Raw genomic sequence first — 23,090 nt, 5'->3', positions numbered from 1 at the left:
CTCCTAAGCCTGAGAATATGGCAAGAGACTCCTTTTGCTACAAAACTATGTTGGCTTATGGGAAATGTATGGGTTAGGAATAACTGTCTGAAGGATGGATAACAACAAAGAGAAAAACATTGTTTGCAGCTTTTCCTGTAAGAAAAGAACAAGGAGGATATACAGTGGACCCTTGGATGTTGCAGGGATAGGGGTGCTGACCCCCCCGGCCCCCACAGAGATGAAAATACATGTGTAACTTTTGATTCTCCCAAAAATTAACTACTAAGTACCTTACTCATAATAAATATTTGGTAGGTTATATGTGTTATAGACTGTATCCTTACAAGAAAGGAAGCTAGAGGAAATAAAATGTTATTAAGAAAATCATAAAGAAGAGCAAGTACAATTACAGTACTGTACTGTAGTTATAAAAAAAAATCCACGAATAAGCGGACCTGCACAGTTCCCACTGGTGTTGTTCAAGATCACCTTTGTACTGTGTCTACCGGAGGAAGTGACGACGTTTGAGACAAGAGAGTATGGTTCTTAGATAACCATCTAGGAAGATCTCTACTAAAAGTATTGTTTTAGTTGGTTATTTTCCAGAACTTGTATTTATAAAAAGTAAAAATTCTACCAAGAGTTTTCATGTGATTACATTTTTATTGTCTGTAACTTCAGGTGCTATGGATGGTTAAAAGTCTTAAGTTATTGAATTTGGAAGAAGTGTTAATCAGGTATATTCTTTTTATGTGTGTGGTGAAATGTCTATGTCATATGGTATATTCTTTTAAGGATGAATTATAAGGACTTCATAAAAAGTTAATTCATTGCCATCTGATTTTAGATGTGTGAGCTATAGAGAAATCAAGTAGAAGGATATACTTATTTTGCTCTTACTGAGTTTTGTGAATTCTTATTTTTTGTGGAAGAGGGTTTTAGGAACTGTGTCATGTTATTAAAGGTGATGTTTTTTACTTAACGAAATCCAAATGAGAGCCATTTGAGAATGTTGAGATGTTATTGGGAGGCTTGGCAACACTTAAGTCTCCTCTTGAAGTTCTGTGTTAGAAACCTGGTGGTTAAGTCACCCTGTCTGAGGGCTTTCTGTTACTGTGCCAACATGTTGGATAAACAGTGTCAGAAATTATCAGATCTTTAAAGAGAAAACCTCAGAGACATGTGACTTGCTGTCTAGAAGAAGAAATAGCAGGTTGGAAAATGGCAACCCTTACTTTGAATTGAGTTGAATGACCCAGTTCCTGTGTGCAGCTTTTTGTTTCCAAGCGTAGAGTGAAAACTTTGAGTAAGCAGAAAGACTTTGTGTAGTCTGTTTGCGAGGCCTGCCAAGCTGGTTAGAGGAAACATTGCTTAGGTCTTTATTGAAAGCCAAACTTGGGTTTTAAAAAGGAGAGGTTTCCAAGTTTGGTTCACATTTTCATTTAGGAGGCTTTGTTAGCCCAAGCGGTGGGTCCATGGTGAAGAGATGAATGCTGCATTTGCAATATATTGGTTTCTAGAGATCTTTGATGAAACTGCATGTGAGCACTGTAGTTACAGTCGGAAATTTTCTTCCATGTATTAGCAGTTCTGGGTCATTATTCTCTGAAGAATTAAAAACAATTATCTTCAGGTTTAAAAATAGTTCATTTCTGTCAGAATTGTATCATGACACATCAGTTTTCAACTTAGAACAGTTTTAAATGACTTTGTTTTTTCTAAGGGTGAATTTAACTGACCTGATTTGTCCATAACTTTGCAGAGTGAATTTTAATGATCTTAGTTGAAATGCTTCCTTCCCATGTTTTGAAGCATTTTTTAGACAAGAAGTTTAGTCAAGGTATGAGATACCTAGAAACCTAGTGAAGCACTTTTTTATTTGTTTCCTTGTTGAAAATTGTGTATATGAGACTTTTTTTTATTCTGATTTTTGTATTTCTTTTAGAGTAAGAAGTTTGGTTGTTTTCTTTGTGACTCTCAAATATGAACAGTGGTAATTATTTGGTATTTATTGTGGATTCTATGCCCTTGTTCTTTTAAAAAGATCACTTTATAGTGAAATAGTTTTGTGATCACAAGCATCTCATTATTTTAGTATGCCAAAATTTGGTACAGAAACAGAATAGCAACATGTCATTAATGCGTTTCATTTTCTGATTAAAGCAGGACAGGGAATCTCTTGCTAGTTGGTTGAAAGGTGGGTCTTCATTTGAAGGGAAGCAAAACTCTTTTTCTTGTCAAAAATGAAAATTGCTAATATTCAAACCAAACACAGTCTGAAGCAAATGTGCTTTAAAACATTAATCACAGTTTTTGAGTCTTCATGCCTCATTAGTCTAAACCTCATTTAAAATGCAACATAGTCCTTTTTGAAAAAATCCATCATAAAAATTTTTGGTTTGAGCCTAAAACAAACAGCCTAAATTTAACATTCTAGTCTGTTCTACAATGAACTATTTATTTTTTAAATAAAAAGTTAAGCAGATTTAAACTTAACAGAAAACTATTTGTCTAAACCAAAGAATTCATTTAACGTACCTATATAATGATACACAAACTATGTAATATAAACAATGAAATAATTTTGTTTTCTAAACTCAGTCATTTTCAACAATATCCTAAACTGCATGTAAATAGTATCCAACTGGAGAGAGCACAATGATTTACTTAATCATACATTTAAAAAAACTTTTTAGTGTTTATCTATTTTTGAGCGAGAGAGAGTGTGAGAGTAAGGGAGGGACAGAGAAAAGGAGACACAGAATCTGAAGCAGGCTCCAGGCTCCGAGCTGTCAGCACAGAGTCTGATGTGGGGTTCGAACCCACTAATCGCGAGATCATGACCTGAGCCGGTCAGATGTTTAACTGACCGAGCCACCCAGGCATCCCAGTCACATAATGTTTTATATTTATTCAAAAAATTCAGAATATTAAGACATTTATAAATATATTTGATGTCAATCAATAAATGAACATTTTGAGTACCTCCCACATAGCCCTAATATTGTATGCCCTATTAAAGATATTATCCTAGATATATTTCACGTAGATCTTTTAATTATTGCTTCAAAATACAGATGAACATTTTGAAATTTTTAATATTAAAGGAAAAATGAATGTCCTGAAAATATTAACAGTTAGAGTAAAAAAGCACAGAAGAGAATTATAGCAAAGACAAGTTTACCACTAGAACTTGCTTAGAATCTGTATCTTCAACTTTTGAAAAGCAAGAAAAAAATTGGAATAGTTTTTATAGACATGATAAAATATGTAAAAGTAAGATTTCCTTGACGCACAATTCTAGCAGTTAACCAAAAATAAAGGAAAAATTAATTATGAAACTTCGCTTTTCCTTAATGAAAACTTACCATTCAGGAGATTCAACTAGAACAGGGAGAAGAGGTAAATGAAGACCTGCAATGAGATTCTGAGGGGGATTCAAAGACCATGCAGGGAGATGATGCCTGATAGTGTGTAAACTTGCCGCAAAGCTCGTATTTGATTTCCAGGCCTCTCAGACCGGAAATATGATCTCTAGGGTAGCGCGTTCATTTCCAGAGCCCATTCAAACAATTAGTCTTGTGGAGTTTGTTAAATGGGACTTTTCTTTATCTGAATCAGTTTCCACGGTTTTCTCTTCTTACACATAGTTAACTTCTACTTTTTGTTTTTAACAGTTTTTTTCTGCCTTAGCACAAATGTGATGTATTCATTGTATACTTTTAAAAAACCCACGTAGTTGTATAAGACAAATATAAAGCACTATCTCCAGAAGCTTCATTCGTCCCCCCCAGTAGCCTTGGGCATCCATTGTCTGTAATGAGTTAACTTCTCTCTTGTGCCTTGAGGGAGACGCTGGTTCTCCACCACCCAGGGGAGAACTGAGCAGTCACTCAGAACATTTTCTGTGCTGGGTGGGTCAGGTGAGGAGTCTGGATGAGAAAGGCCGACGCAGGGCTCATGAATGTTGCTTCCAGGACTGTATGTTATTCTAGATCTTTCACGTTCTCTCCCATTGGCCCTCTGCCCCATATGTATGTACACACACACACACACACGCGCGCACACACACACACGCGCACACACACACACTTCCATTTCTAAAAGTGCGATCAGACTGTACCTACTGATCAACTTGGTCTTCATTTTCCATACAGTTTACTGATCTCTCTTTTTTTCTTTTGGTTCTGTGCTTTTGTTTGTTTAGATTTTGCTTACAGTCCCAGAGGAGAACGTCTCAAACAGAACCTGCTTTTCTCCTTTCCCACGGGCTTAGAGGCACCTGTGACTTCTGAGCCCGTTGCTCCCCTTACTCCCACTCCCTCTGAGTCTTTGCTCCATCAATACTACCGGCTGTTTCTTCTACCTCATGAGAATTGGTCTGGGCCTGACTGCCGCACCCCTCTCTCTGCAGACATCCGAGTATGTAGTGGGAAGGAACCACCAAGCAGGAGAAAGCACTTTTCATTATTTGTGGATGCTTCCTGGACAGCTGAGCCCAGGATCTCTGAAGGGCCTGTGTCTCAAGCTTTCCTCAAGATGTCTTTTATTTCAACCAACGTGCATTATCTGCAGTTCCTCAGACACTACTGAACTCTCTAGTTCCCATGCCCTTGTGACTGTTTTCCCTTTGTTCAGAATGGTCGTCTTCTTCCTCTTACCTCCAGTCTCCTTTCCTGAGCCCCTTGACTTTAAAAATCATCGTTCTTTGAAAACTCTCGTCAGAGGATACCATCTCTGTTTTTCTTTCTTGGCGCTCTGGCTAAACGTGACTGCTTCTTCCCTTCTTTTCTTTCATCAGTTCAGCAGATACTTACTGGGGACCTGTTCTTGCCAGGAATTTTGACAAAATCATGGTTTGTAAAACTCTTACTATGTTTAAGAGTATTATGTATTACTCTTACTATACACTTACATATTACTTTTATTATCTTGTTTGTGTAATAATGTCCATCTTATTTTCCTAAGTAAATTACATCTGGACCCACCTGATAACTGACATTCTTACCCAAACGTGTTTAATACATATTTACTGAGTGAACGAAACTTTGATTATTTTAACATTGCGTGTGACAGCTAACTTTTTTTTAATTTTTAAAATTTTTAAAATTATTTTATTTTGTTTATTTCTGAGGGAGAGAGAGAGAGACAGCCTGAGCAGGGGAGGGTCAGAGAGAGAGGGAGACACAGAGTCTGAAGCAGGCTCCAGGCTCTGAGCTCGCTGTCAGCACAGAGCCCAACACGGAGCTCGAACCCACGAACCGTGAGATCATGACTTGAGCCAAAGTCGGACGCTTAACCGACTGAGCCACCCAGGCACCCCAGCATAACTTTTTAAAATAAAATGTTCTTTTGTGTCGATAGAAAAGTATTACTGACACTTAAACGCAATGGAGAAAATCTTTTAATGGATTTTGTAGGTGTGTACTTAATTTAAACACTCATCCGTACCATACTAAGGCTATTTTAAGCAGCTGGTTTTAAGGTGAGCTATCCCTGAATAACTTGTTGTCTGGCTGTCATTCTCAGCAGTGCCCTAGTGATGGAAGTCTGTCATGTTTATATGCTTGGTGTGGGTGGCTTTTCTGACAGAATCCAAAAGGGGCGAGGGGAGCCCTAGAGACAGCCAGCTGAAGGCAGCACACTGACATTTGGTGCTTATTGGCCTATAACTTCCTTTGAACAAGTTGAAAAGCCTTTAAAGTGCTAAAAGACCACATGATTTCCTCTTCTCTCTTTTCTTCATTACCTTTTGTATTTATTTTATTAGATGATATGTATCTTAGCCCACCATGCCCCATATCCTAGATAAGCCAAGGAGATCATGGTTTAAAACAGTTATTCTCAAAGTATGGTTTGGGGACCTCTGGGGGCCCTCAAGTTTTTTCAGAGTTTCCACAAAGTTAAATCAGAATAATAAGAAGACAACATTATTTGCCCTTTTCACTCTTCTTCTCTCACAAGTGTCTACTTGAATCTTCCAGAAGGTACCCGGCAGTTGATATTACAGTAGGTTAATATAGAGGCAGATATGAGAATCTGTCTTCAATTAGACCGGACATTAAAGAAATTTGCAAAATGTAAAACAAATGTTTTGTTTTAAAAAATAAAGTTATTTTTCATAAAGTGTTAAAATATAATGACCTTATTATTTAATAAATTAGCAAGCAAAAATTTTGTTAAAACAAATGAAAACAAATGAAAATTTGTCAGTTTTATAATGTGATTAATAATATCAGTAGATATTATTAAAAACTCTTTAGAATTTGGAGTTTTGCAACCAAAAGTTCGAGAACCACTGGTTTAAGAGATGTAAAATATTTAAAAAAAAAAAACACTTTTTTTGGGATGTTTTTATTTATTTTTGAGACGGAGAGAAAGCTTGAGCCGGGGAGGGGCAGAGAGAAAGAGGGAGAGAGCAACCGATGCAGGGCTTGAGCTCATGAGCTGTGAGATTGTGACCTGAGTCAAAGGTGGACACTTAGCTGACTTAGCTACCCGGGCAACCCCAGACTTTCTTTTTTATGTCTATTTTATTTTTGAGAGAACACTTGTGGCGGTTGGAAGGGCGGGGAGGGAAAGAGGAGGATCGATCTGAAGCAGGCTCTGTGCTGACGGCAGAGGGACCGTTGTAGGGCTCAAACTCAAGAACTATGACATCGTGACCTGAGCCGAAGTCAGGACGCTTAACGGCCTGAGCCACCCAGGTGCCCCAAGAGAACAGACTTTTAACAGATTACAGGATGAAGTCCTTTTGATGTAGTCAAGGTGTCTTTAAACTGGAATATGTAATAATTGAACATATTGGTTTCTAGTTGCTGGGCATTTGGGTTGAGTCCAGTTTTTCAGTCTTAAAGGAATATTGCAGTGATATTCTTCTATACGCCTATTTTCCAGACCTCCTTAATTGGTTTACAATAAATTCCTAGAAAGAGACCAGAACCGCTGGGTCAAAAGGTATGCAGAAGGAACTGCCATGACCTGTTATATAAATTCAGGGGCCAGGTATGCTCCCCTGTGTGTTGGTGGTGGTGGGAATCAGTGTCCTAGTTATCAGGAAGTTCAGTGTCTTTCTCTTTAGGCAGCCCTTCCTGTAGGTTTGAGCCCCAGGAGTCTTACTCAGTCCCACAGTGGTCCCGTCCTCTTCCAAATGCAGAAGGAGAGCTGCAGTGTGATAGTGTGCTCTCTGTCTTCCTTATTTTTATCACTTTCTGTCAGTTTTGAAGACCTGCCCCATATTGATTGTTGATAGTTGCTTATCTGACTGCTGCTGGCATCCTGTTTCTGGTCAGACGTGGCCCAGGTCACAGTAGTGACCCCACTTGGAGGTCTGGATTGCAGTTTGTCAGCTCATGCTCTTATACTCAGTGATTCAGGGTGTCAGGGCGGATGAGGACATTTCTTGCATCAGCCTCGTGCTGGGTCAGAATCTGTCCTCCCTAACAAACCCGTAAGCCCTTTGGTGTGGTCCCAGATCACCAGTTTCAGTTAATCCATTTTCAAGGTCATTTTATTTCAGGAGTATCTCTGCCTTTTCTTGCCAGTGGAACTTGGTTTGGATTATGAGTTTCTTCTGTAACAGAACTCCTTAACTTTGAATCTGAGGAACCAAAGATTGGAGTAATGTTTCTGCCCTTCCAGAAGGACTTAGGGTCCTAGAAAAATCAGTCTCTCCAACTCTGGCAACTAACTCTGCCCACCAAGAGGTCGGGGCATGTTTCTTTAAGCTGCCTAGCCGTGCTCCCTCTGTGGGCTTCTTTCCCCTGATTCTAAGGACAGTGGTGCTTACCCGTTGCCTAACTTGGTCAACAAGAAGACCAAGGTGACCTAAGTCCCCCTAAAGATTAGAAAGATTGTCATAATTTTTTTTAAAATATTTTTATTTATTTTTTTATTTCTAGGAGAGAGAGAGAGAGACAGCGTGAGCAGGGGAGGGTCAGAGAGAGAGGGAGATACAGACTCTGAAATAGGCTCCAGGCTCTAGGACAGTGGTACTTACCCGTTGCCTAACTTGGTCAACAAGAAGACCAAGGTGACCTAAGTCCCCCTAAAGATTAGAAAGATTGTCATAATTTTTAAGGGTTTTCCTTTAAAGAGCATCTTATTCGAGCTCAGCCATAACAGATGCCTGTTAAACACTTTGAATGGCTTAGGATAAGTATTGCTAATTGTTCTCCAGAGAGATTGTGCCAGTTTACACTCCCATCAGCAAAAAAATAGATGGCTGGGAAAAGACTTTTAAAACCAAACTTCACTCAAGGAGCACCTGAGTGGCTCAGTCAGTTAAAAATCCAACTGTGACTCAGGTCATAAACTCACCGTTTATGAGTTCGAGCACTGCATCCGGCTGTGTGCTGACAGCTCAGACCCTGGAGCCTGCTTCAGATTCTCTCTCTTTCTCTCTGCCCCTCCCCCACATGTTCATTCTCTCTCCTCTCAAAAATAAATAGCCCTTAAAAAAATCAAACAAAACCCCCCAAACTTCACTCTAAAAGTCACTAATCATTAGAATTTTTCTAATATTAAAGGGAACTCCAACTTTTCTCCCACTGTTTCTTGGTTGCTTGGTAAATGCTCATTTTATTTGGCCACGTAATTATAATCTGTGGCATCTTGAAAAATGCCTTATATAATACAGTAAGTATATAGGGAAGAACAAAATAACAAGAAGAGAATTCACAGCTGAAATCATTGGCAGTGACCTGAGGCTATGGTAACATCATTGTGTTTTTAAATTCACTTTTGGTGAGGGCAGGAGAGGGTACTCATTTACTAAAGTTCTCCTAAGTGCAGGGTGCTTTATGTATGACACCTAATTTGATCCTCATGAGAAGCCTGTATTGTTACTATTTCCATTTTAGAAGATGATCTTAGTCCATTTTTATAAATAAAGAATAAGATATAGAGAGGTAGTAAATTTCCTAAAGCCACATAGCCAACTCTTTAAGTAAGAGTTGATGTTTCCCAAAGAAAGTCTTATGGAGGACTACACACACAATTCCCCAGAAGCAGGATTTTGAGAATTAGCCTCTTTCTCACCTTCTCCAAAATCAAAGCAATCTGTAGAAGGCTATAACTGCTTGAGTACAAGCTTCGTACAGGGTTTGTGAGGAATTAGGGCCACCTACAAAGTTAGAGGGCACAGTCCCAAAGGCTTCCTTAATTCTGACACCAACTACAAGGAGGAGGGGGGCTCCTCCAAACTTCCCTCAGGTTTGATAATTCACTCGAAGAACTCCTAAAACTCACTCACAGTCATGATTTCTTACAAGGAAGGTACAAATTAAAATCGGGAAGAAGCACGTACGGCAGGGTCCAGGAGAAGGACAAAGGGTGGAACTCGCCTTGTCCTCTCTGTTCAAAGTGGCCCCCACGCATAGTGGTGAAGTGCTGTCTGGGGTTCCGAAGCTCAAGGAGGCTCTGATGTATCTTATGGAGAAGATACATGTGCTGCATAAGCTTCACTGAGGCATGAGTTATAGCACTATTGGCTGTAGTTCAGTGCTAATGAATCACAATATTTATTAAATAAGGTGTCTTTAAACAGAAACAAATAAACAAGATTATGTATTCGTGGGTTGATGAGAATGTTGTGACCAGAGGCATACAGGAACCTAACCTGGTGTTTTCCCCGAGGAAAAGTGGTTCAGTACTCACTAATTGAGTGTTCAAGGTGACTCTGTTGAACAGAACTATGACAAATAATGAGAAGCAACTGTATTTGCTGCGTTACTTCCTTACCATTTATTCATGTCATCTTTTATTTGTTCATTAAAAAACATATTTGAACACTCCTACTGGGTGTCAAGCAATTTCTACATGACTTAGAATTTCCTTTTTGTGTTCGTATGCCTCTCGTTAGTAGTCTTGCTGTAGCCCTCTGACTCAAATATTTGTGTGGTTTATGATCACATATGTGAAGTGTGGGCATTTTAAAGGTTGAGGGGAATGTTTTGAGTCTATAATCTTTTTTACTTAACCTACATATGCTTGGTTCAGCCTTCTCAATAAACTTTTCATAAATTTTCTTACCTCCTTGGAGACGAAGAGTTTTGGACCAGATTCCTTAGTGGGTTCATGTCGGGGGCTAGCAGAACCAGGTGATGTAGCTGGCCATGTATCCCCACACCAAGACGCTGTGTAGGCCGATTTGGCTACATGGTCCTGCAGGCAGAGCTCTTGACCAGCAAAATTATTACTGAGCTGAGCTTTACTGGTGAGATGCCAGACCACACTGGTGCCTCTCCGTTTTCTACTTCCCCCCATCTCCTGCATGTGTTTTTATTTCCATCTCTTTCCACCTCCTCTTTTACACTGTCTCCTAAATCCTCATTCAAGCAGAGTGAGGGGAAATGGACTTGAAGAGCAGATGTTCACCTCATGTTCTTTGTGGCTCCCTGGATGCGCTCTCGTCCACTGACGTGTGTCTCATTTCCTGGTTTTGATTGTTCATGATATATGAAGACTAAATACCTTGTTGCTCTTCTCTCCTGAAGTTACTAAAGCCGCTTACACTGGAATCCCCAACATGTGATGGGGGGGTATATTTCTGAGATTTAAAACTGTTGTGAGTTTGACTGAAAAAGAAAACCAATAATTTCATGGATCTGAAAGATCTCTTAATTGTGGAATTAAGCCCAAAGATACAAAGACTTTATTGACTATTAGTGGCTGTGAGAAATGAGTGCATGCTGTAAAAATTAACCTTGGTGTTTTTATGTGCTCAACAGTTGAATAAATACAGTACCTTTATTTGAACATCTGTGTGAAACTGTACTCCCAAGAAAGTAAGGACCAAGACTAAAAAGCCTCTGAAAGCCCTTTAGAGTCTAACACAATGCCTAGGACACATAGACTTCAATAAATATATATTAAATATATATTAATATAGCTTAATGTATATTAAATATATTAATATAACTTAATGTATATTAACCATGTGTGATTAAAATATAAATATTCAATAATGTTAATTTGGTGTTTATTCTTTCAGATACAGATGAATATAGACCTCCTGTTTGGAAATCTTATTGTAAGTATACAAATAATTTTAAATTGGGTGGGGTATAGTGTTTTATCAGTGATATAGAAACATTAAAATCAGTAGATATGAAGATTTATTTCATTTTGTATGCATTATTGAAAAATTGATTTATAGCAGGATTTGGGAACAGTGTGTAAGCAGTAATTGTGGAAAAACAGGAGTGTTTCCATAAGGCCTGTCTATGGTTTGCATGTCTGGAATGCATCTCATCTCTCTGAGCTTGCATGAAATTCCATGTTGAACTTGAGGCCACTTGTTGATATTGGCTGATTAAAAACTAATGAAAGGAGAAACTGAGAATTCAAGCAATCTAATTATTCTTGGATCCTAATTCTTTATATCAAAAGGACTATGGATAAGTCAGGAGGCTGTCTTCATAGAATGAATAGATGAAAACAGCAAAAGAGAAGTTTTTTTTTTTTTTTAAGGAATTGCTTCCCTGAATATGAGAGAGACACATTTGAGTTCTATATTGCTCTTTAAACTTCACATTAGAGTAAAAATCTTTTCAAGAGTCTAAGTTTTTTGTTCTTTATTTTCCCTTCCTTGTCCTTGAGAATATTCTTTCTTCAAGTAAAAGAGATTTCAGATTTTTTAAAAGTGGGAAATATGATTAATATAATCAAAGTAGCTTTATAAAGAAATCCATGAATACACTACTGCTGACACCATTACTGTAAGTTTTCATTTATCTATGGAGTTGCATAAGCAACCTGAGAAACCTGTACTTTAAATATACATTATCAACATCTTTCTAAGTGTTGAGTTATCCTAAATTTCGGTATTTGTAAGTTGATGAAATTTGCTTCCTGCAGGAGCAGCAATTCAGATTCTTGGTTTTATGTTCCCAGAACAACAGATAGTTCTATTTCAATAGGTTGCTACTTTGGGCTAATTATAGTAAGCAAAATATGAACAGTCTCTAAAAATATTGCCATAGAGACTTTTTCCCCACCCCTGCCTGTGCCTTTTTGTTTATGGGAAGTATAGTTCAAAGGATGTATAAAAATGACTAATGTTCTTTACTTCTTAAAGATTTTGTCTCATAATCTCATTGGCTAGAAGCCTGTTTAAAATTCTTGTCTGCATTTTCTGGTTTTCAGTTTACCTTTGTTCTCTTTGTTCTGGCTTGTACCTTGCACATTTTTTATGTAAGAGCATCTGTGAAGCCTCATACTGTTATGGAATCACGACGATCACTTATTTCCTCTGAAGAATATTGATCACTAAACATAGTATAGACAATTTGTATTTCTGTATCTCTAAATGTCTTATAGTGGCTATCATTTTTTTAAAAAATGGCATTTTTCCCCTTCTTAAAATATTTTTTGGAGACAGTTCTGCTACTGACTTTTATAGTATTTTTTTTGTAACCTCAATGTCTGAGCTCCCCACAACATAATTCTAAAACATTACAAATATGAACCAATAGGAAAATAGAACTAGCAAGACGTCTAAGTTGAGGATTCTTTTTATTAAAAAAAATTTTTTTTAATGTTTGTTTATTCTTGAAAGAGTGTGAGTGGGGGAGGGACAGAGACAGAGAGGGAGACACAGAATCTGAAGCAGGCTTCAGGCTCTAGGCTGTCAGCACAGAGCCCGATGCAGGGCTTGAACTCAGGAACCTTGAGATCATGACCTGAGCCAAAGTCAGACACTTAACCGACTGAGCTACCCAGGCATCCCGAGGATTCCTTTTAAATATAGTTTTATTGCTTTTTGATACAAATTGCTTGAATTAAACCAGGGCCCTAATCTGTAATAAATGACGCAAATGAGCCAGGTGGCAACCAAGAGAAAGTAGAGCATAGATCCCTATTTGTAGGGAGTAGCTCATAATTAGCTCCACTTTATTGAACTCTTCCTCTGATGTTATCAGATCTTATGATTTTCAAAAGAAGTCTAATTCTCTTTTGCCTTTGTTGTTGCTGTTCAATCTCTTAATTTTTAAATTTTAAAAACAAATTTAAATTTAGAAAACAGCAAACCAAACACATGTGAGCCAGTTTTGACCTCAAGACACCCATTTGTGATCTCTGAACTTGATGAACGTTTTTTAATGTCTTCAGGAATTGAGATATTCATTAATAAGTGTATAATCATTGGTACTTCTAAGATGATTAAAAAATGTTAAGTACTTTAATCATATATCTTCTCATATTGAATTTAACAATTTTTGGTGACTCATTTAATGATTATGCAATTTAAATTTCAGCTGAGTTCCAGTTTAAATTACAAAGAATTCTAAATTGAGAAGAGCCTGAAGTAGTATTTATTGCGGTGATCTTTTTAATGATCTTTTTGATCACTGAAGTCATATGTTACAAATATACAGTAACTGTATAGTTAATCAATATCTGAAGGCCCTCCTTTATATATTACTTATTAAAAATGAGTCTTAAAAGATAAACTGACCATTGGTAGCAAATGAGGAGGCATTTGTGTTACTCTTCTCCATGAAGCATAACCGGACCCTTTGAAACACTGATTAAAACAGAGTAAAATTCTCTTGTGACACTAATGTCACTCCTTTTTTCAAATTGGCTTATCTTAATGTTTCCTTAGCAAATAGGTAAATCCATTAAGGGTGATAACTATATACGTATGTATTTGTGCTTTGAATCAAAATCAACATTTTATATTCTCTAGTAACGTTTCATGTCCTTCTTGACTACCATTTAGTTCTCATAATTGAGTTTCCATAGGTGACTGTACTTTGCCAAGCATTTTCTTGACAAAAGAAAACAGTTGATCTTTTGAGGATTACTGATCAAAGCGTAAATGTGAACTGAATTTTCACACCCAGTAGTTGCCACTATGGAGGAGTGGACCTGAAGAATCTGCCCTTCGTGCAAGTCATGTGGTGGCTTCGCTTAGGAGGATGGAGATTTATCTGGGTGTATCTGTGGGACACATGTGTTCTGTCACTCTCAGGGCTGCTGGACAGACTTGGTCTCTGCTCTCCTCCTTCCCTTCTCCATCTCAGAACCACTCCCTCCATATCTCTTTAATCCATAACAATGTATTCTCAGGAATATTCCTGAAAAACTAACTTTCATGATAATATATGGCTATCTAAAACCATTTTTAATGTATGATCCTTCTCTTCGGCATTTTTGGAACCAGGAGAAAAAGGCAAAGTTTAGGTTTTTTTTTTTTTTTTTTAACTTTATTCTGATTTACTTTTCTTTTTTTCTTTCTTTTTTTTTAAGTTTTTAATGTTTATTTATTTTTGAGAGAAAGAGAGAGAGTGTGAGTGAGAGAGGGAGACACAGAATTGGAAGCAGGCTCCAGGATCCAAGCTGTCAGCACAGAGCCTGACGCGAGGCTCGAACTGAGGAGCGATGAGATCATGACCTGAGTTGAAGTAGGGTGTCCAACCTGCTGAGCCACCCAGGTGCCCCTCTGATTTTCTTTTCTAGAGGGAGGGAGAGATAGGGACAGAAGAGGGGAGAGAGAGAGAGAGACACACACAGAGAGAGAGAGAGAGAAAGAGAGACTGACTGACTCTCAAGCAGGCTCCACAGCAGGCCCCACAGCAGGCTCCACACTCAGCATGGTGCCCAACACAGTGCTCAATCCCATCACCCTGGGATCATGACGTCAAGAGTTCAGAGCTTAACCGACTGAGCAACCCAGGCGACCCGTTATATTGCTTTTGAAAAGCAATACAGAACAGTGCAGTGTATCTGTATATGTTCTCAGTCTATATTTTGTGTATATGCCTGCATTTACCTACCAGTCCAAGTTCTAGTGATTTACCCTGAGGAGTTACCTGTACAAATACCTATACATGTATATAGTCTAATTGTATGTCTGTATGTATGTGTATAGGTGTATAAATGTGTAATTGTACATACTTATGTATGTTCCTATGATGTATATGAATGAATATGATTAGAGGTGGAGTCTATAATGATGTCTTGTTGAATTTGAGTCATTCATTATCTGAAAATTGTAGATGTCTGATTAATTTGATGTTATGTTGACAGATGTCTATGTATTAAAATGTTATTATTATTTTAATGTTTATTTTAGAGAGAGAGAGACAGAGCATGAGTGTGGGAGGGGCAGAGAGAGAGAGGGAGACACAAAATCCCAAGCAGGCTCCAGGCTCTGAACTTTCAGCACAGAGCCCGACATGGGGCTCAAACTCAAAAGCCTTGAAATTATGACCTGAGCTGAAGTTGGATGCTTATCCAACTGAGCCACCCAGACGCCCCTAAATACATTGTTAACTTAAATTCAATTATATGTGATTATATATGTAGAAACAGAAGAAAGATCCCCTCCAAGAGATAAACTTAGATATGCATAAACATACTTTCTCTGATGACCACCATGTTCTTTTCATTCTTTCTTTATTAAAAATCAGAAATCCTGAAGTGAGACTAGAATGTCATGGTATTGGTATAATTTTCACTGATTCATTTTCAGATACTCTAAAAATTATCCTTTCCTTGGCAAATTATTTTAATGGAATTCTTTCTTTTGCTGCATTTACTCTAGTTGTGGTGGTAACTTGGGCTCAGAAATTTTGTTTATAGGGGAGATTAGCTTTGAAGATAGATGTTTGCAATATATATAGGGGAGAAAAACACATCTGTTACTTCTACCATGATCCTAATTTTTAGTTTCAAGTTTAACATGTAATAATGTGCTTTAAAAATATATATATTAAAAATATATATTATATATAAAAATATATAACCATTGGCAGAGATTGTCAGATTGGATAAAAAAGCAAAATCCAGGGGCGCCTGGGTGGCTCAGTTAGTTAAGCGTCCAACTTTGGCTCAGGTTATGATCTCACGGTCTTTGGGTTCGAGCCCCGTGTTGGGCTCTGTGCTGACAGCTCAGAACCTGGAGCCTGCTTTGGATTCTGTGTCTCCTTTCTCTGCCCCTCCTCCACTCATGCTCTCTGTCTCAAAAATAAATAAAGATTAAAAAATACACATATATATAACCATTATTGGCTTATGTTGGAGACATGCCTTATGCAATACGGCCACCAGGAATTCAGGAAAATAAAGGACCAGATTATGGAGAACCCAGCCAAATACCCGGTACTGATTTGTTATAAGGTAAAAAGACATTTGTGTGGATTATGATTTTTCTGTTTATTCATTTATGCTTGCCTTTGGGCTTTCACGAAGTTTAGTTTGCTTTACGTTCTATTAATTTGTTGCTCTTAACAAATCTTAGTTTTATAACAAATAGAATTGTACCACAGTTTTCTTGTGAATGTAAAAAAGCAGCCAGTTTGTGATTCCTAATATGTTCATACTTGCTACATAAGGGAAATTTAGGATTATTTGTAATAGCAGAATAATAGAAAAAACTTAAATGTCTGCCATAGGAGACTAATTGAATAACCTATAACACCAAAAAGAATGAGCAAGATATCTGTGAGCCGATATGGAATGATTTACTTTCTGTCTTTACAGTGTATCAGCTGCAGCAGGAAGCCCCTCATCCTCGAAGAATTACCTGTACTAATGAGGTGGGTGTGATGGAGCTGTTAAAAGAAAATGTCTCTCAAGTGATGAATCATTATATTCTATTCTTGAAACCAATATTATACTTTATGTTAACTAACTAGAATTGAGATTAAAATCTGAAAAAACCAGTGGCATGGTTATTTGTGGGATTAGCCAGTCATGTTAGTTAGCTTCCTAAATTTGTATTTAAATGCATTTTTCTTAACATTCTTCTCAGTTGAAATAACTGTCTCTTTTTAATGGACTATTTGGAATGCAGTATAAAATGTGATAATATAGTTGTGTTGTTAGTATTCTTCTTGGTTAAATCACACATTCTTCAATAAAGTTTGAAGGCATTATTGAAGTAACTTTTCCATTAAAAGAAAGATTTATATTGTGGTTTTGAAAATGAGCAGAAGACATGATGGTACGTATGACAGTATATGAAAAAATGTTCAACTTCATGAACAATAGGAGAAATGCAAATTAAAATACACAGACCATTTTCACCTTTTTAGATCGGCAAAAGTTCAAAAGAATAGACTATGCTTAGTTGGTAAGTCTGTGAAGAAATACACACTCTCTTACATTGCTGATGGGAATGTGAAGTGCTGTAATTTTGAGAGTTTTGTAATATCCAACGAAACTATACCCACATTCACCTACCTGTCTGAGTTCTAGTGATTTACCCTGATGAAGTACCTGTACAAATATGGGATTCTATGTGCCCGAAGTTTTTTATTAGAGGATTATTTGTAATAGCAGGATATTAGGGGAAAAAAACTAAATGTCCATAAGAGACTGAACTGTGATCTGAAAAGAATAAGGAAGATTTCTATAAGCTGATATAGAATGATTTCCAGATAGAAAGTGTATATATAGGCATATGTTGGAGATACCGTATGTTCGGTTAGACCCACTGCAATAAAGCAAATACTGCAATAAAGAGAGTCAAATGAATTTTTTTGTTTTTAGTACATATAAAAGTTATGTTTACACTATACTATAATCTGTTAAGCATGCAATAGCATTATGTCTAAAAACACAATGTACAGTTTAATTTAAAAATACTTTCTTGCTAAAAATGCTGTCATCTAAACTTTCAGTGAGTTTTAATCTTTTTGCTGGTGGAGGTTCATGCCTTCATACCGATGGCTGCAGTTGATCAGGGTTGTGCTTGGTGAAGGGTGGGGTGGCTGTGGTTAAGATAAGACAACATGAAATTTGCCACATTGATGGACTCTTCCTGATATTTTGACCTCCTCTCCTGAGTCATGAGTATTCTTCACGACATGTAGAATGGTGAATCCTTTCCTGAAGGTATTCAGCTTACTTTGCCCAGATCTATAGAGGAATCACTATCTATGGCAGCTATAGCCTTATGAAATGTATTTCTTAAGTAATAAGACTTGAAAATCAAAATTACTCCTTGATCCATGGGCTACAGAATGGATGTTGTGTTAGCAGGCATGGAAACACCATCATTCTTATTGTACCTCTCCATCAGAGCTCTTGGGTGACCAAGTACGTGATCACTGAGCAGTCATATTTTGAAAGGAATCTTTTTTTCTGGGCAGTAGGTCTCAACAGTGGGCTTAAACTAATCAGTGAACCAAGTTGTAAGCAGATGTGCTGTCATCCAGACTTTATTGTTCCATTTCTAGAGCACAGGCAGAGTAGATTGAGCATAATTCTTAAGTGCCTTATGATTTTCAGAATGGCAAGTGAGTGTAAGCTTCAACTTAAAGTCACCAGCTGCATTAGGCCCCTACCAAGAGTCAGCTTGTGTTTTGAAGCTTTGAAACCAGGCATTGACTTCTCTCTCAAAGTCCGAGATGACATCTTCTTATCTAAGGCTGTTTCATCTTCACTGAGAATCTGTTGTTTAGTGTAGCCACCTTCATTCATGATCTTAGCTCAATCTTCTGGAAAACTTGCTACAGCTTCCACATCAACACTCGTGGCTTCACCTGGTACTTTTATGTTACAGAGACAGCATCTTTCCTTAAACCTTATGAACCCAACTCTGCTAGCTTCCAGCTTTTCTTCTGCAGCTTCCTTACCTCTCTCAGCTGTCAAAGAATTGAAGAGTTAGGGCTTTGTTCTGAATTAGGCTTTGGCTTAAGGGAATGTGGTAGCTTGTTTGATCTTCTATCCAGACCAGACCTTTCTCCATTATCAGCAATAAGTTTGTTTAGCTTTCTTATCATCCATGTGTTCACTGGAGTAGCTCTTTTAATTTTCCTTCAAGAACTTTTCTTTTGCATTCACAGCTTGGCTAACTGGCATAAGATGCCTAGCTTTTGGCCTGTCTCAGCTTTTGACATGTCTTTCTCAGTAAGCTGAATCATTTCTAGCTTTTGATTTAAAGTAAGAGATGTGCGACTCTTTCCCTTGAACATTTAGAGGTCACTGTAGGGTTATTCATTGGCTTAATTTCAGTCCTGTTGTGTCTCAGGGAAGAGGCCCGAGGAGTAGGAGAGAGATGCGGGAATGCCTGGTTGGTGGAGAAGTCAGAGCGCGCACAACATGTAGCGATGAGGTTTGCTGTCTTCTGTGGGTGCCGTTTTGGTGCCCCCAAACAATGATAATACTAACATCAGAGATCCTTGATTACAGATCACCATGAAAAAAAGTTGGAAATATTGTGAGGATGACCAAATTGTGACACAGAGACACAAAGTGAGCACATGCTGTTGGAAAAATGGCATGAACAGCCTTGTTGGATGCAGGGTTCCCACAAACCTTCAACCTGTGAAATCCACAGTATCTGTGAAGTGCAGTAAAGTGAAAGACAATAAGATGTGTGCTTGTGTAGTAATTATGGTCCCTTTGTAGTAATAAAGAAGGGGAAATAGGGGAAAAGTTAAGCTTATTTTTGCAAAAGAGAAACACAGGAAGGATTAACCCAGAGATCAGTGAAATAGTTATCTGTAAGGAGTGGGGCAGGAGTGAGGGGGCAGAGTGGGGNATAAGGGTGGAAGGAAGACTTCTCTGATAATGTTTTTATATACTTGTGACTTTTGAACTATGGAAATATTTCACATATTCAAACAACAAAACTAAGTAAAAAATGATTTAAAAAGCAAACCCTAAAATTGAATACAAATAGAAACAAATGAACCTAACGAATTCATTAACACCCTTACCCCAAAATTAATTTAAGCAGCTTATAAAACATTCTGACCATACAAACTTGGAGGGAAATATTTTAAGAATCATAACCTACAAAGGGATCTTTATACTTAGCAATTTGTTGTTGTTAGGAGCACTTTGTGTGGTAATTCTGAAATTATTTTGTGTGTAATACAGGACAGAGCAAATGAGTAATTGTATTAAATTTTGGAGAACCAGTGTTCTTAGGAGATATAAATAGGGAGCTTTGAATTTGAATTGGAGGTATAAATGTGAATTCACAGATTTTTAAAAATATATTTTCTATCTCAGTCCATGGAAAGGGCTTAAAAGCAATGATACCCTCATAAGAGTGAGCATACTCAATGCCCAAATTTGGTTTCCAGATACTGTTTCCTACTGAAAGGAGCCAATGTTCCTTACAAGAATTCCCGATTCCAGAACATGGGGTGTGAGTTCTTAGAACATTTTACATCGGAAAGCAAGAAGAACTCAGACAGACGGAGACATGTCAAAAGATCCTAGGAGCCCACTTGAAGGGTTATCACTGATAACACAGAAAAAATGCTCTGTTGATCTATAATGATGCTTACTAAAAACTCCTACCCCAGTACAAAGAAAAAAACCCAAACAAATAGGGGAGAGGGACAGAATGNTTCTGAAATTATTTTGTGTGTAATACAGGACAGAGCAAATGAGTAATTGTATTAAATTTTGGAGAACCAGTGTTCTTAGGAGATATAAATAGGGAGCTTTGAATTTGAATTGGAGGTATAAATGTGAATTCACAGATTTTTAAAAATATATTTTCTATCTCAGTCCATGGAAAGGGCTTAAAAGCAATGATACCCTCATAAGAGTGAGCATACTCAATGCCCAAATTTGGTTTCCAGATACTGTTTCCTACTGAAAGGAGCCAATGTTCCTTACAAGAATTCCCGATTCCAGAACATGGGGTGTGAGTTCTTAGAACATTTTACATCGGAAAGCAAGAAGAACTCAGACAGACGGAGACATGTCAAAAGATCCTAGGAGCCCACTTGAAGGGTTATCACTGATAACACAGAAAAAATGCTCTGTTGATCCATAATGATGCTTACTAAAAAATCCTACCCCAATACAAAGAAAAAAAACCAAACAAATAGGGGAGAGGGACACAACGTAAAGTCCTTTACCGCAGAAGGGTAGCTAAATATGTAGAAGGAGTGATGATGATTGTGCTGATAATTGAGCCAAGCAAGGATTATTACTGGACATTAAAACCATTGAGTAAAAGATTGTAGGTGAACAGAATGTTGACATGGTTTTAAGGTGTCACCCTACCAATTATTTATGCACTGCAAAGAGAAAGACATATTTTTTTGGTGGAGAGATCTGGGACTCACACCCTATCAACACAATCAAATTTAGCATGACCTGCAATGGGACAGACTGACCTGTGACTCTTGAAGTGATGTAATGAGGCATACACAATACCATCTAGATAGGATTTCTGCCAAAAATGTTTAACTTAAATCTGTTTATGAAGTATGAATCAGACAGATCCAAAATGTGTACATTCTGCAAGACATCTGTCCTGCAAATGTCCTCTTCATAAAAGAAAGAACAGTGGTGGGGACATTCTAAACTGAAGGAGACTAAAGAGATGTGCCAACTGTATGTGTACCTTGAGAGTGTCGTAGAGACAGATCTCTCTCTCTTTCTCCTTATCTCTTAAAAGCTACACATTTTAGGTATAATTAGAGAAATTTGAATATGAACTACATATTAGGTAATATGGAATCATAATAACTCTCTTAGATGATACACTATTAAGAAGAATTGTTTAAAAAATGTGAAATGGATTTTGTTATTGTGAAAACTGGTTAAAAAACATGGAACAGCTCAAATATATATAGTCATAAAGAGAATTTATCAAATTAGTCAGGGATTTCATGAGATTATCTTTAAAAATCTTTTTTTAAGTGTTTATTTTTTGAGAGACAGACAGACAGAAAGAAAGAAAGTGGGGGAGGGGCAGAGGGAAAGGGAGACAGAATCAGAAGCAGGTTCCAGGCTTTGAGCTATCAGCACAGAGCCAGATGTGGGGCTTGACCTCAGAGACTGCGAGATCATGACCTGAGCTGAAGTCAGATGCTCAACCAGCTGAGCCATCCATGCACCCCTCATGAGATTATCTTTTAAATGTCCTGCTACAATTTAAGTATTTGTAGGCATCCAGCCTGCATGTATGTATGTTTGGGGTGAGTGTGTAGTACTTGATGATTGCATTTTATTGTTACTGTGCCATGATCAAGGATGATGAAATAATTTTATGTGTAGCGAACATTTTTGAAAAATTTACTAAATGTTATTTAGTAAAATGTTTTGTTTTGTTATACTCTGGCCAGACACAACTTTTTAAACTTTTAACAGAAAGTAATATATTGGCAGTAGTTCTATGAAAAGTCTGGAAGTATTATTAACATAATTATATTTATTGAGAAATATCTGTACTTTGCCTTTCTCAGAAGAATTTGAAGCCACATAAATGAAGGAATACACATAATAAAAGGAATACAGAAAGAAAAGTTGAGGAAAGTTAAAAGAAATTCATATATATATACTTGATTGCAGTGCTGATTGAGGGTCAATAAAATTGTGTGAAAAGGGAATCAACAGTAATAAAGTATGCAACTGTTAAGGATCAGAAAGGCTAATAAGATCCGGTTTTTACCTGAACTAAATTCTTTTTAAAAAAGTTATGTAGCTTATTAAATGAAATGCATTTACTGATGTTATTTGCATTGATCAAGCACAGATTTACAGCAAAAGTAGGTTTATGATCGTTTCTAATGGCAGCTGGCATAACATTAAGGAGCAACTAACTATACTGAAACTAATTATTAAAGGGCTAAACTGTTGTGGTCCAAGTATATAGCCTTCTGATGATCCACTTTGATACAAAGAGATGACATAGAATACTGGGAGATGGGATGGCTCTTAGAATCTCTGAAAATAATTTCTCTTGATTAGTTTTGTGATGTAGTTGACAAAATACTGCCATCTCCTGAAAAACAAGAGAGTCCTATTCTAGACTGTTGGATAAAGGAAGACATATAAGCACCGGAAAACAGGGGACACAAGTGAGATTTTCTTATTTAAATTTTCCTTGTTTTTTTAAAGATGAATTTCTTTTCTTTATTTATTTTGAGAGAGAGAGATAGAGAGAGAGAGGGAGAAGTAGAATCCCAGTCTACTTCTGTCTAACAGTGCAGAGCCTGACATGGGGCTTGAACTCACAAACCATGAGATCATGATCTGAGCTGAAATCAAGAGTCAGATGCTTAACCAACCAAACCACACAGGTGCCCCTAAATTTTCTTATTTAAATTGTTTTCATTCTGCTTAGTTTTCTTTCACAAGAAGTTGGGAATCATGTTCTAAGGGCAGATTGGTGGCCAAGG

The 23,090-nt window shown here is 37.3% G+C and overlaps 1 protein-coding gene across 1 annotated transcript in view; it reads left to right on the top strand.

The window, feature by feature from the left end:
* Positions 1-16,486: 16,486 nt before the first annotated feature.
* CHN1 (chimerin 1) overlaps positions 16,487-23,090 on the top strand; it is a 154,109-nt gene continuing 147,505 nt past the window's right edge. The window contains exon 1 of the mRNA XM_077751139.1: positions 16,487-16,529. The gene's annotated coding sequence lies outside the window, so the exon portion shown is untranslated. The remainder of the gene's footprint in view (positions 16,530-23,090) is intronic.

Source organism: Crocuta crocuta, unplaced genomic scaffold (assembly GCF_008692635.1).
Source record: "Crocuta crocuta isolate KB4526 unplaced genomic scaffold, BGI_CrCroc_1.0 scaffold219, whole genome shotgun sequence".
NCBI lineage: Eukaryota > Metazoa > Chordata > Mammalia > Carnivora > Hyaenidae > Crocuta > Crocuta crocuta.
This window is presented reverse-complemented; position numbering and strand designations above follow the sequence as displayed.